Here is a 13,948-nt window from a genome sequence, read left to right as displayed (position 1 = left end):
AACACAACTGATTCGGCTTCCACTTTTGTCAAGACAATTGCCAGCAAAGCAATGGAGCAAGTTCAGTAGGGGGCGATACTAATAAATAGTGCATATAAATTCTTGGAAGCGCTGTCAGCTTTCTTGCTGTTAACAGGCTGTGTTGGTGAGGTGGTTTAGGCAGGGGATGCCAATGCATGAGGGATGGTCAGGGCCATTGTCTCGCATCCACCATGTTCAATGAATGTGCAGCATTAATCAGTTCTCCAGACCGAGTGCACTAATGTCGCGGCAGGCCAGCACTCAGTCGCACGATACATTTTCAAACCTCGCATGCTTTCTTTGGGGCTCTGAGAAAATAATGAAGCATGAAACTAAAAATTGGTGTGTTGCAGTTTTCTATGCAACGATCACTGCATTTGTCCATTCTTGAAACAAATTTTATTGTACCAAATGCATACAGAATGAATTTGTGGAATATCCGAAGCACATTTTGCTTGTTTTGGTCAAGCAGCTGGCAGAGCAAAACCACAAAGTTCCAAAGCAGAAAGGTAACACTTCTCTTGAAGTGCACAACTGGCGAAACAGTGTTGCTAACACACGAGTGCAAAACTTGCCACCGATTAAAGAAAGAAGGGAGCTGCTAAACACCATTTCTTGGTTCCTTGACCATTTATTTTTTCTTTTGTGGCTGTTTAAAAATCCTTGCTATAGCAAATGCAAAGACAAAAAAATCAACGCACGACAGATATTGGTGCTATGGTGTAAAGTAATGAAGATATAATTTTTCATGCACATTATTTAGTCTGGAATAGAGGGATACAATGAATACAGCACAAACATTACTCTTCAATCCCAATAAACAACATGGAACTCGTGGGCTACAAGAGGGCTACGGATGAATCTTGGGGACCTCGGATTCTGCAATGTGCCGCTATTGGCGGCGAGGAGTTACGGAGTCGCCATGTATCGGAAGCGCCTCGCTGGCGTAGTATGAGGGATCACGTGGTGCGCTCCTCAGGTTTTGCTGTCAGCGCTCACTGAAAACACCACTCGCGAGCTCTCCCAGACATTTCTGTAAGTACTTTCGAAACGAGAGTTTTTTACTGTCTAAATAATAATCTTTGGAAAACTGAAAGCACAGAATCGTTTACAGACACTATGTCTTTACCGAATGCGTACAGTGAACGCCACTGCGCGCGGTCGCCGTGATGGAGTCTCCCGAACAGTCGTCTTGCGTGAAAGGTAGGTAAACGCTGAGAGCAAACTATGTGAAATATGTTCTTATAGTGTTTGTATAACTAAATGGAGCGTAACAGAACGAAGCCTCAATGCAGCGATCGCACAGATTCGCAGCGACCGACTGCGCGTCTGCACGCTTGTCCGCGCACTGTTTCGCTTTCTCCGCGCGCGCGTTTTCGCACCATGCCATGAGCTTTAGGCCGCAGAATATGAGCATTTGACAGTATACAAGCAACCATTGTTGCGTGGGTGCTATCAGAGCTGTTAAAAAATAATTACATTGTAGAGACTTCGACGCCTACGGGGACTGTGATCTGCCGTCGCGACGATTCAATCTTTCTTTTTCTTCTAAATTCTTTGACCTTTCAATATTTCTCGAGTTGCGTCGCACTGTATGTTTATCGGTGTTCTCAGCGTGCAATTTCCCGCTGCTCCTGTTTTGTAATCCAGTGCATTAATTCATAACACAAACATGACCATATGCCATGCTTTTTTTAAATGTGCTTCTTACCGCTGCCTTTCCACTCCACTGAACTTGCCAGTATCTATAGCATCGACAAGTTCATAGACCAAACCGTCATGACATTAGTCGGGCAGCGGACTCGGGCGAGCGTCTCAGTGCGCGTTTTTCAGAACATCGCAAACTGGGCGCCGTAGCAGAAATCTTCCTTGCGTCTGTGCTTGCTGCATATCCGAGTTGTAGCCGATGACTGTTTGCCCGTTTTATGTTTCGCGAGCCAAGCTTCACGCAGCTTCTTGTCCTGTGGCTATGTGTGAATAAGGCTGACATCGGCCTCCATTACGTGCGTCTGGCCCTGCGGTACTGAGCAGTAGCCTACCATGTTGCGCGCCTTCAAAGGCAGCCACTACCTATTTAGTGCTTTGAAGCGTTCTAAAGGAGACACTCGAAGCGGGGAAATTTCGCCACTAAATTAGGACCGCAGTGTACGAGGGAATTTAAACTCGTTTTCAGCTCGCTTCGGCGTGCCCGAAGCAGCCGACGCGGCCGCTATGTCCACGTGATCCCTCCTAGCACGTCACGCCGACGGTGGCGTCAGCTTTTCTAGTGGTGGAGCTCGAGGCCAATACCTAAGTACACGAGCATTTTTGGATTCTGCCTCTACCTGGGTGCAGCTTTGTGACCTGGAATGAAAAGCCACAGCCATCGAGCTGCTGCAGTGGCGACATCACAGTAAAAGGTAACAGCGAAAAATTAAAACAATAATATGGCCATGCTACTTGCACATCAGATAGGTCACCTGAAGCTTCTATTTCCAATTTTTCTGGTGTTGCATAGAAGGACAAAAATTTTGAAAAGTGATAGCGTACGATTTTTATACATTGACAATTATGCATATCTAGTTTTTTTTTAACCATGCAGATATTTTGTAAAAAGTTTTGAGCACAGAGAGCCAGCCGTTTTTGCAAAGGAGTTTCTAGGTGAGGTGGATACACTTTGCTGCTAATAATGCGAGCTTCAGAAAATTAATTTTGAAAAATTCAGTCACTTTTTTATTAGTACCTTGGCGGCAGCCGTCTAAATGGCATATTCGGAGGCAGTCACATGTGAATGTACACCCTTTCTTTTTCTAAATCTCGAAAATTGCACTTATTTTGAAATATTCGTTATCGCGCTCAATTGAGTACAAGCAAAACTTAATGCATCATGCTCCACATCAGGCAGCAGTGCCCAATCAAGAAGTGTGGGACAAAGCTTAAATGATAGCCTGACAGGGCACACTGACGCACATGCTTGCCAGGCAAAGTGTGTCGTATCAGCAGCTACGATGCCTGGCCAAGATTTTGTTTCAGACTTTCTCGTGCCTGTTGTCAGGCGGGGGGGGGAGGGGTGTTTCCATCTGATAAGATAGCGGGACCTTCTTTTCTGCACTCCCAGCACACTCTGTTCCAATATTGCCTCGATTTACCAGTGAAATTCAATGACGAATATCTTGAATTATGTGCAACTTTCAAGATTTGTAAGAAATGAGGGTATATTAAAATGTCACTGCCTCCAAATTTGTGGAGTTCCAAAATAGAGGAATTCCTCTGCAAGAATGCCACATTTGCTGCGCTCATAACTTTAAAACAAGAAAATCTTTATGGTAATAAAAGACACCCTGTACGTATACAGTGTGCATTGGAGCATTTCATGCAACCAATATTCAAGCACCTTCTGTCTACAAAGAATTCATAAAGCAAATTTATGCACTAAGACTGGAATCGGTTACGAGCACCAGAAATATCTCTATGCAGGAAGGACCTACTGAGACAGTTACAGCAATATGAAAAGGGGGGAAAGCTTGCATAAATGCAGCTCTAGCACTTTTGTGCTACTAACAGATAAACCCACACACCTTGATGGATAATGTTACAAGCAAAGAGTGAGGATACAGAAAGTAGAAAGTTTCACTGCTACCCACACTGGTCACATGCCAGGCATTGTGTCGCTGCTCTCTGCGTAGGGCCTATGAATGAAAACCACTTTCAACATCGCACAGTAAGCTACCAATTGCTATGTGTAGGAAGACTTACAGTTCTTCAAATGCAATTACGACCTAGACATTTGAAACCTTTTCTAATAATGTACTTGTAATGAACAAGTCCCCCAAACTTGAACAACTCTGAGTTATAATGCCATTATTATCTGAAAGATGCACCACACATTTTTTTAACGTAGTAAGGAAACATTCATAATCGACAATGCCACCATAGACATGAGAGCCATATAATATTGCACTGTGTGCAGCAAGGATAGCCCAATCTCACACAAAAGATTGGTCTCTCCCGCAGCCTTTGAGGCCCCCTTTATTATGTCTCGCTTATGGTGCCGTGACATGGTACGAAACCATGATGACGTAACTTATGATCGTGAGTTACTCTTGAATGAAAGCTTGTGCGCACATGCATATTCCTGCATTGTAACTCTGCAGTGCACTTACAGTAAGGACACTGTGAAAAGAAGAAAAATAAAACCAGCAGCAAGAACCAGGCAGCGCAGTGCTATTTGCACCTTCTCGGCTGTTGTCAGTTTAAGTCACCTTCGCCGCAGCACAGTCGTGTTATGCGGCGAAGCATATTTACTATCATGCAGTGAAGCATATCTGAAGTTAAAGGGGACACTGTCACACGGCCCCTGCTGGTGCTTATGGTTACCCGACACTATCGGCTTAAGTACCCACACTGTGACCTCTTCATGCATTTGGACAACACCAATCGCCATGTGAAAACCTCTGTGTCCGCTGCTAATCTCGCTAAGAGCCTAAATTGTTTCCAAACTACAAATTTCACCAAGTGGCAAACTTGGCAATGCTTCTGAAACGTCATTCTAAAGTACTTTAATACTACCAGGATGCTTCAATGTCAAACTGGATTAAAAACCTGGGATGAGATTGCGCTAGCTTCTAGCTTTCTGAATGTTCGCTTCACCAAGCAGACGACCGCTGACGAAAGCATGGCAAAGGCAAATAATGAGTGCAAGCAAAAATTCAGAAAGCGAGATGCTTGTTTGATCTCGCCCTTGGATTTAGAGAAAGCAAGGATAATTTCAACACCAAGGAACCCAGGTATGCATTCAACAAAAGCTTCTGAAGAGGCCACTTCCACATCAGCACTGTGGCTAGACTCTGATGAGCTCATCAACTAGCAGGAATTTTCAGTGCCACAATCACAGGTTCAAAGATATTTGCATGATGACATTTTGGGCCAAAAAAAGAAAGATCCATTTGAGCTATGGTGTAAGGATGGTGCCCACTGTTGGCTCGGCTTGTGAAGAGCGACCTGCTGATACCAGACACTCTAAGCAGTTCTATTCGATGTCTGAATCGATGGTGATATGCAGTAAGGTGTCACTGCTCTTCAAACATGTCGAGCTGTTGTCCTTGCTTAATGAAACATTAAATAACTAGTTATGACATTGTCAAACAAAAGTGATGTATTAGAGAATTTTGTTAACCACGAAGCATAATATCCCTGTACATTATTTACTATGCAGTAAACTATTTTGCACCTCTGGTTGGGAAAAAAATTCATTTTTACAATACCAATAGTATTCATATTAGAAAAATATTTGCTTTGCACTTAAGTTTCATTATTCGAATTCGCTTTGAAATTGAAAAATTGATATTTCCACTCCAATAGTTATTACTAAAACTTCAAGTATCTGGAGCATAAGTTATTTGAGGATATAACTTCAGGAATAGCAACAGTATGCCACCAAATAGTCAATACAGTTCAAATTTTTTTACATTCACAATTGTTTCCTAATGCGCATTTATTAAAACCATCTTTAGCCTCAATAACTGACTAAACTAAGCTTCGATAACAGCTGCATGCTTGAATCGAACGGTGCATGTTCCGGCCACTCTAGGGTAGCAGTGTAGGAGAAAAAATATCCGTTACTTAGGAATGTCTTTTGGTGACCTTGTGCACAGAAAGACCGGCTGGACTTTGCCACCTTAAGCTGCTGCACAATGGCTATCGCTGACTTTTGGGTGTTCTCGATGGCATCCACTTGCTTGAGAAGCTCAACCTCAATGACGTCTGACCACTGGCAGCACTTACTTCTCTTTATCACAGATGAAAATTGCCCACGAGCTCTTATTTCGCCCAAAACATGAACTTTTGCCATATTCAAGAAAGTGACACTCTCCAAGTCGGTGTGGTCAGCATGTCTGGCATGCACTTTCATCTTCTGCATCAGAGTGGAGTTACTATCCCAGATTAATGTGCTACAGAGATGACAGAGAGGTTGGTGAAGAAGTCATGTGCCCAGACAAATAGAATGATAATATTAATGTCTATTGCAATTCAAAGCCATCTATTTGAGCGCCTTGCGTCACCAGAAAACTCCTAGTGGCTTCCTTTTCTTTCATCTCATAATATCGGTGGTAACACCCCATTAAATGGTCCCTAAGATGGCTTTTGTCAAACCTGAGCAAATCTTTCACAGAAAACTTGTAGACAGTCTTGATAAGTGTTGTCATATTACTTTTCAATCTGTTCTTTATCATCACTGTGGTGATCATAATTTCAATTCATGTGCAGCACTCACACAGTGTGCACTCCTTGCAGACATCTATAACTAGCGGCAGTTCACTAGCATACTTGAAGGGAGAAAACAGTGCATGGCCACACCAACCACATCACAGCATGTGCATGCATCAGATGACATTGCTGAACCTAATTCTATGTCAGCAGGAAATGCATGGCTGCTGTCGCTATTTCGAGTGCAAATATTCGTCCCACGGGTATCGAGAAGTCATTATGGCAACCACATAATCCAGGCAGTGTAGCGCTGGGCAACTGCAATATTTACGAAGTAGCACACTGCATTCAAAGCCAGGCACTGCCACACTTGTCTGGGGAAATCGGTGCTCGTACACACGGGGGCTGGACCACTTCAAACCACAGTTACATTGGAACTCTGTCCATTCTCGTAGGGTGGATTTTCTGTGTAGTCACTGCGACTGCAGGAATAATTTTCTTCCAAATGCACAAACAGAAAATTGCAGCACTGTGCTTTGCAGTGCTTGGTGCACAGGCAGAACAGCCATGAGCCTTCTACCCTCCACAATTCTCAAATCTGCCAATTCGTAGATGGCTTTCAGTGGCATCCCTACAGGCAGCACACACAACCTATATGCCGCTACTTGGATTGCTACACACTGAGGGTCTCCATGCTTTTATGTAAATGCTCAAATATACTACAGCACAGGATCTTTAGGGAATAAAAGGTTCTTTCACAGTCCTGACATCTATGCTACGACAAAGCCAACTCCAATTGCACAGGTAGAAATTTCTGTGGAAAATTAAATTTTACAGTTCCATGTACCATATTTTCCATACAGTACTATAGTCTGCAGGATCTAATTTGGGCTGAAAAAGCCCCTCTCACCAAGCACCATGGCAAATTTTAATTATATTTCCACTTGGTGTTTTGAGCCAGCGAACATTCAGCATTGCGTGCACAGCAAAACGGCGATGAAGACGACAAAGTCAAAGATCCCGCGCCAGCTGGAGAACCGTCGCTTAGTGCTTGGCATTTTTCGCCTCTGGCTGCTCATACTGTCACTTACTCTTGTGTTAGCGCGTGACAATATGCGCATTGGAAGTTGTAAGACGCCGTCAAGGGAGCATTTTATCAAACAAAAATTTCTAATTAGTTCATTATTAAAGGAAATGGAAGAAATTGAAATGTTGCATTTTCATGCTGCCAGGAGGTGAGCGCTAAAAGCAACGGCACTCAACCGCTTTGCCTCCCTCCAAGTGATCTTCCTTCTTTGTCTTCCCCCATACCAGAGCCAAGGGTTCACGTCACACTTGCATGACGAGCCTTGTCTTTTCTTTCTTCTTTTCCTTCTCTTGCTTTTTTGCTGTGGGGCACACATCCAGGGATGGCATTTAACATTGGTTGACCACTTACGAAAGTCATGTGCCATGGTTGGTGATGTTGCAGGCAGCACATTTTACATATGTTGAATTCCAATGGCGGAGTCGGAGCAAGTTTTTCTGCTCGTTCCTGAGCAGGTTTATTCCAATGACAGAGTGAGGGCGGGAGTAAGGTGTTCCAATGAGAGAGTCAGAGGGGATTCAGAGCGGGATTCACTCCGCGGAGCAGAAAAAGATGCTCCGCCAAAATCGGCGGAGTGGACCGGAACTCTGCGTGACATATTTCCTTTACCACGTTTGTCTGCTGGGAGGCGCCACCGGTCACGACTCGCGAGGAAGCAAAAGCTGCTGCACGCTTGGCGAGATATCCATTCCGCACATTTAAAGAAACAACAGCTGAACAGCGCTGAAGAGACAAGTGACCGGTGCGGCGGTGCTGGGAGCGAACAGCGGAAGGAAATGACAACACCCAAGGCATCCTGGGTAACTCGGAGATAGAAGTTCCGCTTCCGCCTTGCTCCGGCGGCGCAGGTTGTGTTCCACTCGCGGATTTGGAGGCGTTGCTCTACGCCAGAGCCGAGTGCTCGCTCGCGGAGTCCGTCGGCTGCTCCGACTCCGCCATTGGAATTCAACAATAGAGACATTTGTGCATGCAACCTTGACTCTGGTTGAAGCAGGGCCTGATGGCTTTTGTTTAAAATTTCTACTGTTTTCCCGCTGTGCATCATTTTGATAATTTGGAGACAGGATTGTTAGTGTGTGATCTATGCACTGCACTTGTCGGTTTGCAAGGTCCAATGTTGGTGAGACGCCTTTTAAAGTAACAAAGTGCGACTGAACCTTCCCAAAGGCATTTGCCTCCTATGTTCAAGGAAAGCAGCCCACATCCATGTACCTTATTCACAGATGTCAATTCTTTTTTTGCTGCTGCTCCGTACTAAAGAAGGGAACCCAGGACTGTAGAAGTAGTGTGGGCTTGGTGGTCTGGAGCTTAACCATTGGTTGTCGGGTCGCACCGCTGGCACCAATCATTACAAACTGTGCACCCAGGTTCTAAGGATCGTGCCACTGACTGAATTTTGCAGCAGCTCATGAGTACCGAGGGGGCCAGGCAGGAGTTACGGCAACAACGTAAGAAGTAACAATGAATGTTTACTTCACATTGTTACGGAGTGGTCAGCTCTGCAAGTTTTCTGATGGAGAGCGACAGACATTCTAGTTTGCTCAAAAACTGAAGGCTGAAGTCGATTCGCGAGGATGTTCGTTATAGTGTTTGGAATACCCTCGCTCAAGAGAAGGAGAGAGAAAACACTGGTGGCCGCCGCTTGATACATGGAAGTGTTCAACGGATTTTCTAACCGCCACTGGCTCAGCAGAAGGAAAGGCACTGACGTGCACACATGCACACACAGACACCGCCGGCGTCTTCCCTGCCGAGGAGGAAGAGAAAGAGCGAATGCACACACGAAGCTTAATCGTCCCACTCACTGTGGAGACTACGCAGGCATCAGGGTGTCGTGCAAGGCGTGGGTAAGAAGGGGAAAATGCCTGCACAAAGGGTAAGGTCTCTTCGCTATTGGGGCCTCCTAGGCGTTTTCCAACAGTTGCGGGTGGTTCGGCGTATTCAAAACGTCCAGCCTTTCGCTATTGCTCTGGCGGCGCAACACAAATTGTTGACCATACAGGCCAGTCATGACATCAGTTAAGACTAGTTCTTGTGCACGCTCAACGACACTGAGCTTGCACGACGCCGTGAACGCTCTGTCTTTTCAGTGATATTAGAACTGTTCTTGCATTTTGTGTGTATACAAGTCTATTATAAATCTCTTGTGCATTTTGCAACATGGCCTTAGATATCCAAGCACTGAAATGCAGGCCACATGATCAGAATGAGCAGCATTCACTAGCATATCATGAGTTGCCAGAACACATTCAAAATATTGTGCTGTGACTATCATTACTGCGTCATGAAGCAACCAGAAATGACAGTACCATGCTTCACAATACGACATTCATTTCTCTTCTGGTGCGCTTGTACTTCTCTGGTCCCCTTTCCACTGTGTGGGGCTCCCAGAAAAGCTTTTCTCAGGACAGGGGACCATATTGTGTGCTCAACCAGGTGGCACCCATCACCACAACATTGTCCCAGTCAGTCTCACCTTGTCATCTCTCGTCCTGTCCAATGACGCCCTTCACATTTTAAGGCTGAAGGTTTAGCACTGCGCTTCCGATGACTCTCTTTAGAGCTCTGGGACAGTGCTTCCACTGCTAGGGGTAATGCTACAGAACAGCTATTCCACTGACCCCGGACAGGTACGCTATGTTTGAAGAGACAAAGATAAAATTTTGTGCAGGCTGTCCGACATGCATATACATCTTTTTCTCTGTGCCTCTGTCTATGCAACAATACTTTCACTGGTGAACAGGAAGGCAGCGTTTCTTTCCTTTTTTTCATTATCTTTTCTCAGTTTTACAAGGCCATAAAGTAAAATAAAGAAAACAGTATTGACAATATTACAGACAGGTGGATAGCTATAAGTACATGACATGCTCACATACACGAGTGTAAACATGCATGTAAGGAACATACCTGGTACTGCATAGACACAGCAGAGAGGTACATGTGTGGTTCATGTCAGTCACACTTATGCCTGTCTGGTGCGCTGCTGCTCCAGACCCACAATCTGGTCCTGTCCCTCCTGAGGCTTTGGAAAGATTGTGAACCAGCCCTGCAATTTTCCTGAATTATTGGAAACGAATATGTGCGAGCAGAGGATGCCAAAGTGAGCAAATGAAATGAACAGCCAGGTGCAACAAGTGACATCATTCAGGTGGTGCAGGTGGTTTGGCGGGCTTATAAAATGCCTCAATAATCAGATTTATTTGAGCGTTAACATGGTGAGGAGGTTGCTTCTGCCTTGCAGTGGTGCCAAGACTGCTGTATGTCTGGAGGTTAAAATGCTCATCATTCTATCATACATGGAAGTATTCCGACTATTTAGTGGAGGCATGGAAAAGCTACTCAAGCCTACATTAGCAAAATCTGTGTGGTATTGATTACAGCAAACATACTCCCTCCATGTTCATGCAACCGAATGTAAACACACTGAAACCTGGGGTGCACCTGACGAGTGCAGCACTGCGTTGCTTGCCAACAGCCCATAGGACAGGAAAGGCAAATACCCGTGCACGCATAGTAAACTTGTCACTAGTGTGCACACTTATTTCGGCAAACTGGCATAACAGATGTATTGCAAGTGCAATATGTGACTGTAAACCATGTGCTGCGTCTTCGTCACCATAGCTTGAGCTCGGTGAGAATCAAGCAGTTTGATAAATGTGCAACAGAGTCAGCAATGGTGGGACAGCTCTGCATGTGGGACAGTTTTTAGGAACTGCACAGCGTGCTCGTCTGCCTCTACAATCTAAGAAACAATTGGCTTTGATACACGAGCCAGATCTTTCCGACTGGGCAACATTCATGCACCAGCTTTGTCAGTTCTTTAGTGCTCCAACTACTTGTGCTGAGGTCGCAAGAAAAGCCCAGAGAGAGTATATATTTCGAGAGTCACGTACCTCTTACATTGTGGATGTCTTTGCACTGTGCAAACGCATGAACACCACCACACGTATCAAAATGATTGACTGCAACATGTTATTAAAGGCACAAACACTGTTACCTTTAACGTCCTTTGAACGCAGAACCCCAGCACCTCCAACACTTAAAGGGAACCGTTTTATTGTCGGCGAGCTAGAGCTATGGCAAGGAAGAAACAACACACACTATGTACGGATGAGGAAGATGAAGGAAAGTCACGTATTGTGCTCACAATATCGCTAACGTGGTAGCTTCCCAAAGGAAGCGGTCACACCACTGCATTTAAAGTGTAGGCACAGGGATTCTCATGTCTTCCCTGTCCAAGGGACTGGTAGCAAGCAGCACAGCACAGCACTGGTAAGGTGCATTCAAATTAAATTTTTAAAAATTGAGAAAAGGCCGATTCAACACAGAGCAACGACCTGACACCCTTCCCAACAAACCTTTTGTACTGGCACTAAGTTTCAGATGTTGAGGCCACACATAGGTAAACCAATGGGCTAGCTGACTGGTGATGTAAAAGTCGCGGGGCGCTTTTTTCGTTGCGACGATAGATCGGATTTTTTTACAAGTACTGCTCCACGAAGGCGCATGTAACCGGCAAACAGAGGCCTCAGGAGAGCACCTTAGATTATAATCAAGGAAGATGCGCAAGGTCTCCAGGGTACCCAAGGGGCATCGGGGGAATCAAAACTGGAAGCAGGGCGGTCCATAGGTTAGGGTATGTTGCCCCAACCCACGGAACACCCTGCTTCCATCTTTGTCCGCAAAAGCGGACAGCTGATCGTAAAATGCGTCAGAAAATTCGTAAAGTACGACTTACATACAGCCTACAAATATCATAGATATACTATACTAGCACGCGCAGGCCTCGGCGAGCCCCAAACCATGGACCAGTCCGGGTTCTAGCTCAGGTGTCCCCGTTAACGATTTGGTTTCCTGGAGACGCCGCCAATAATATGAAACAGTGACACGTTGTTACTAGTAAAAACACGATTTAAGAAATCTAATTGCGCCCAGCCGCTAACTTGTGACGCTACGTTCAGCACTGCCGCGCCCCATGACTTCTACAACGTCTGTGAGAACTTCGCCAATTAATGTTAGTTCTTGGAAATACTTAGAACTTGTGAATTTTGTGTACCGTTCATGCTTAACTCTGTATTGCTCTGCAGCTTAGTGAAGCACTACGCTTGCGTGCAGCGTACGTACACATCTTACCTGATAGTCCGTGAACGGGGTCTTGTACAAATATCCGCTGAAGAAGAAAAGACTACACTGTCACATGTGTTAAAACACATGCCAAACTTGAAAAAATACAGACGTACAATGAACCTCCACACGTTAAAATAGCAAGAGAATCACTTAAAAGGCGAAAACTATTGAAAACTTTGCAAGCGCAAGTCCGCCATTGCTGCTGATATTGATGTTGATCAGGCTGTCCCCTTGCGATCGAGTCGGCAAGCGCGTGGAAGCGCAATTAGCGCAATGTAGCCAAAATAAATAAAGAAAACTGTGCATCAATGCCAAATACACAACCGCAAAAGAAAAATAATTGGGATTCTCTATAACGACGTCTCCAACCCCTTGACTGATCTTTCATACAGCTCGCTGCATTAATTAAAATATCTGAAGTGCATTGTTTTCTTAAAGGGCCCCTGAAAAGGTTCGGAAAAATTTTGTAGACGCGTAGGGTACAGCTTAAGTAGGACATTCGCACCACAACTTAAGTGAAGCGTTACGTATTAATGGAGCTACAAGCGATTAGAAGTTACCCTCCTCCCTAGCCATGCTTTTCCTCCTCAACTCGTTCGCCGAGCGAGCGGGACAAGCCAACACCTTCACTGGTTCGGCGTCACGATGCGACGTCACATCGTCCACTTCCGGTTGTTTTGGAGCCCGCCCCCGCCCGCGCGAGACCTCTCCGCTAGCCGCTTGGCCGTCGACCCCAAGCGGAGCTATCGAAGCAGCGTGCGTTGCGAGCAATCTGTCGTAGCGCCGAACATATCTGGTATTCCGGTAACCACAGGCAAGCTGATCATTTCGGCAAATGACTGGAGGCATAAACTCAAGCTGATGAAGGAACTTTAGCGTAGGCGTACGTGAGCGGCCTGATCGGTCTGCACGGTCCAGACACTTGTTGGCGCAGCGCCTAACCAGCCAAACAAAGCGCTAATATTGCTCTAACCAAGTGTAAAACATTTTAAACATTTATAAAAACAACGTTTTGATGATTACACTCCTGCGAAAAATACACACCAGCAGCAAAGAAGAATACACTTCGTTGCTGCTACTGTGTGTGGTTGAGCTCTGTGCCACCAGGTGGCTGCACCATGCAGACCGTTCACATTTGCCCTTCTGCTCATCTCATGGCTCATCCCGTTACGGCACAGTCAAGCGGCCAGACCCTGTCCCCTTGCGCTTGCGTTTGCCTAATAATACCGGACTCGCGAAACGCTATTGCGTTAGTAATCTTCCGGTGTAAAGTGACGGCCACAAACGCGCAAATCCTGGCGCCGATCGGATAGCGGCAGTCCGATGCGCAGCAGCCAGTTCGCTCATACGCTGCCTTGCAGAGGGACACGATGTCACAGTTTGACATATTGCCAGTCGCTACTTTTGCAGTGACAAGGCAACAAAGTCGAATAATAGTGCTCGCGAAAAGACTGAGACCGACTCTGACCGCGGAGCTCTCGTCAAAATGGAGTACGTTGTATACAAGCAGACGACCATTGCTGTTTG

At 45.5% G+C, this 13,948-nt stretch overlaps 1 long non-coding RNA gene across 1 annotated transcript; it reads right to left on the bottom strand.

Annotated features, from left to right (window-relative positions):
* Positions 1-1,607: 1,607 nt before the first annotated feature.
* Positions 1,608-12,627, bottom strand: LOC142581223 (uncharacterized). The gene is made up of 3 exons (XR_012828284.1): positions 12,428-12,627; positions 10,202-10,340; positions 1,608-2,364 (listed from the first exon to the last, which is right to left on the bottom strand). It is a non-coding gene; the product is annotated as an uncharacterized LOC142581223 (long non-coding RNA).
* Between the last annotated feature and the right edge of the window lie 1,321 nt (positions 12,628-13,948).

The sequence above is a fragment of the Dermacentor variabilis genome, chromosome 1 (assembly GCF_050947875.1).
Source record: "Dermacentor variabilis isolate Ectoservices chromosome 1, ASM5094787v1, whole genome shotgun sequence".
In the NCBI taxonomy this organism is placed as follows: Eukaryota; Metazoa; Arthropoda; class Arachnida; order Ixodida; family Ixodidae; genus Dermacentor; species Dermacentor variabilis.
This window is presented reverse-complemented; position numbering and strand designations above follow the sequence as displayed.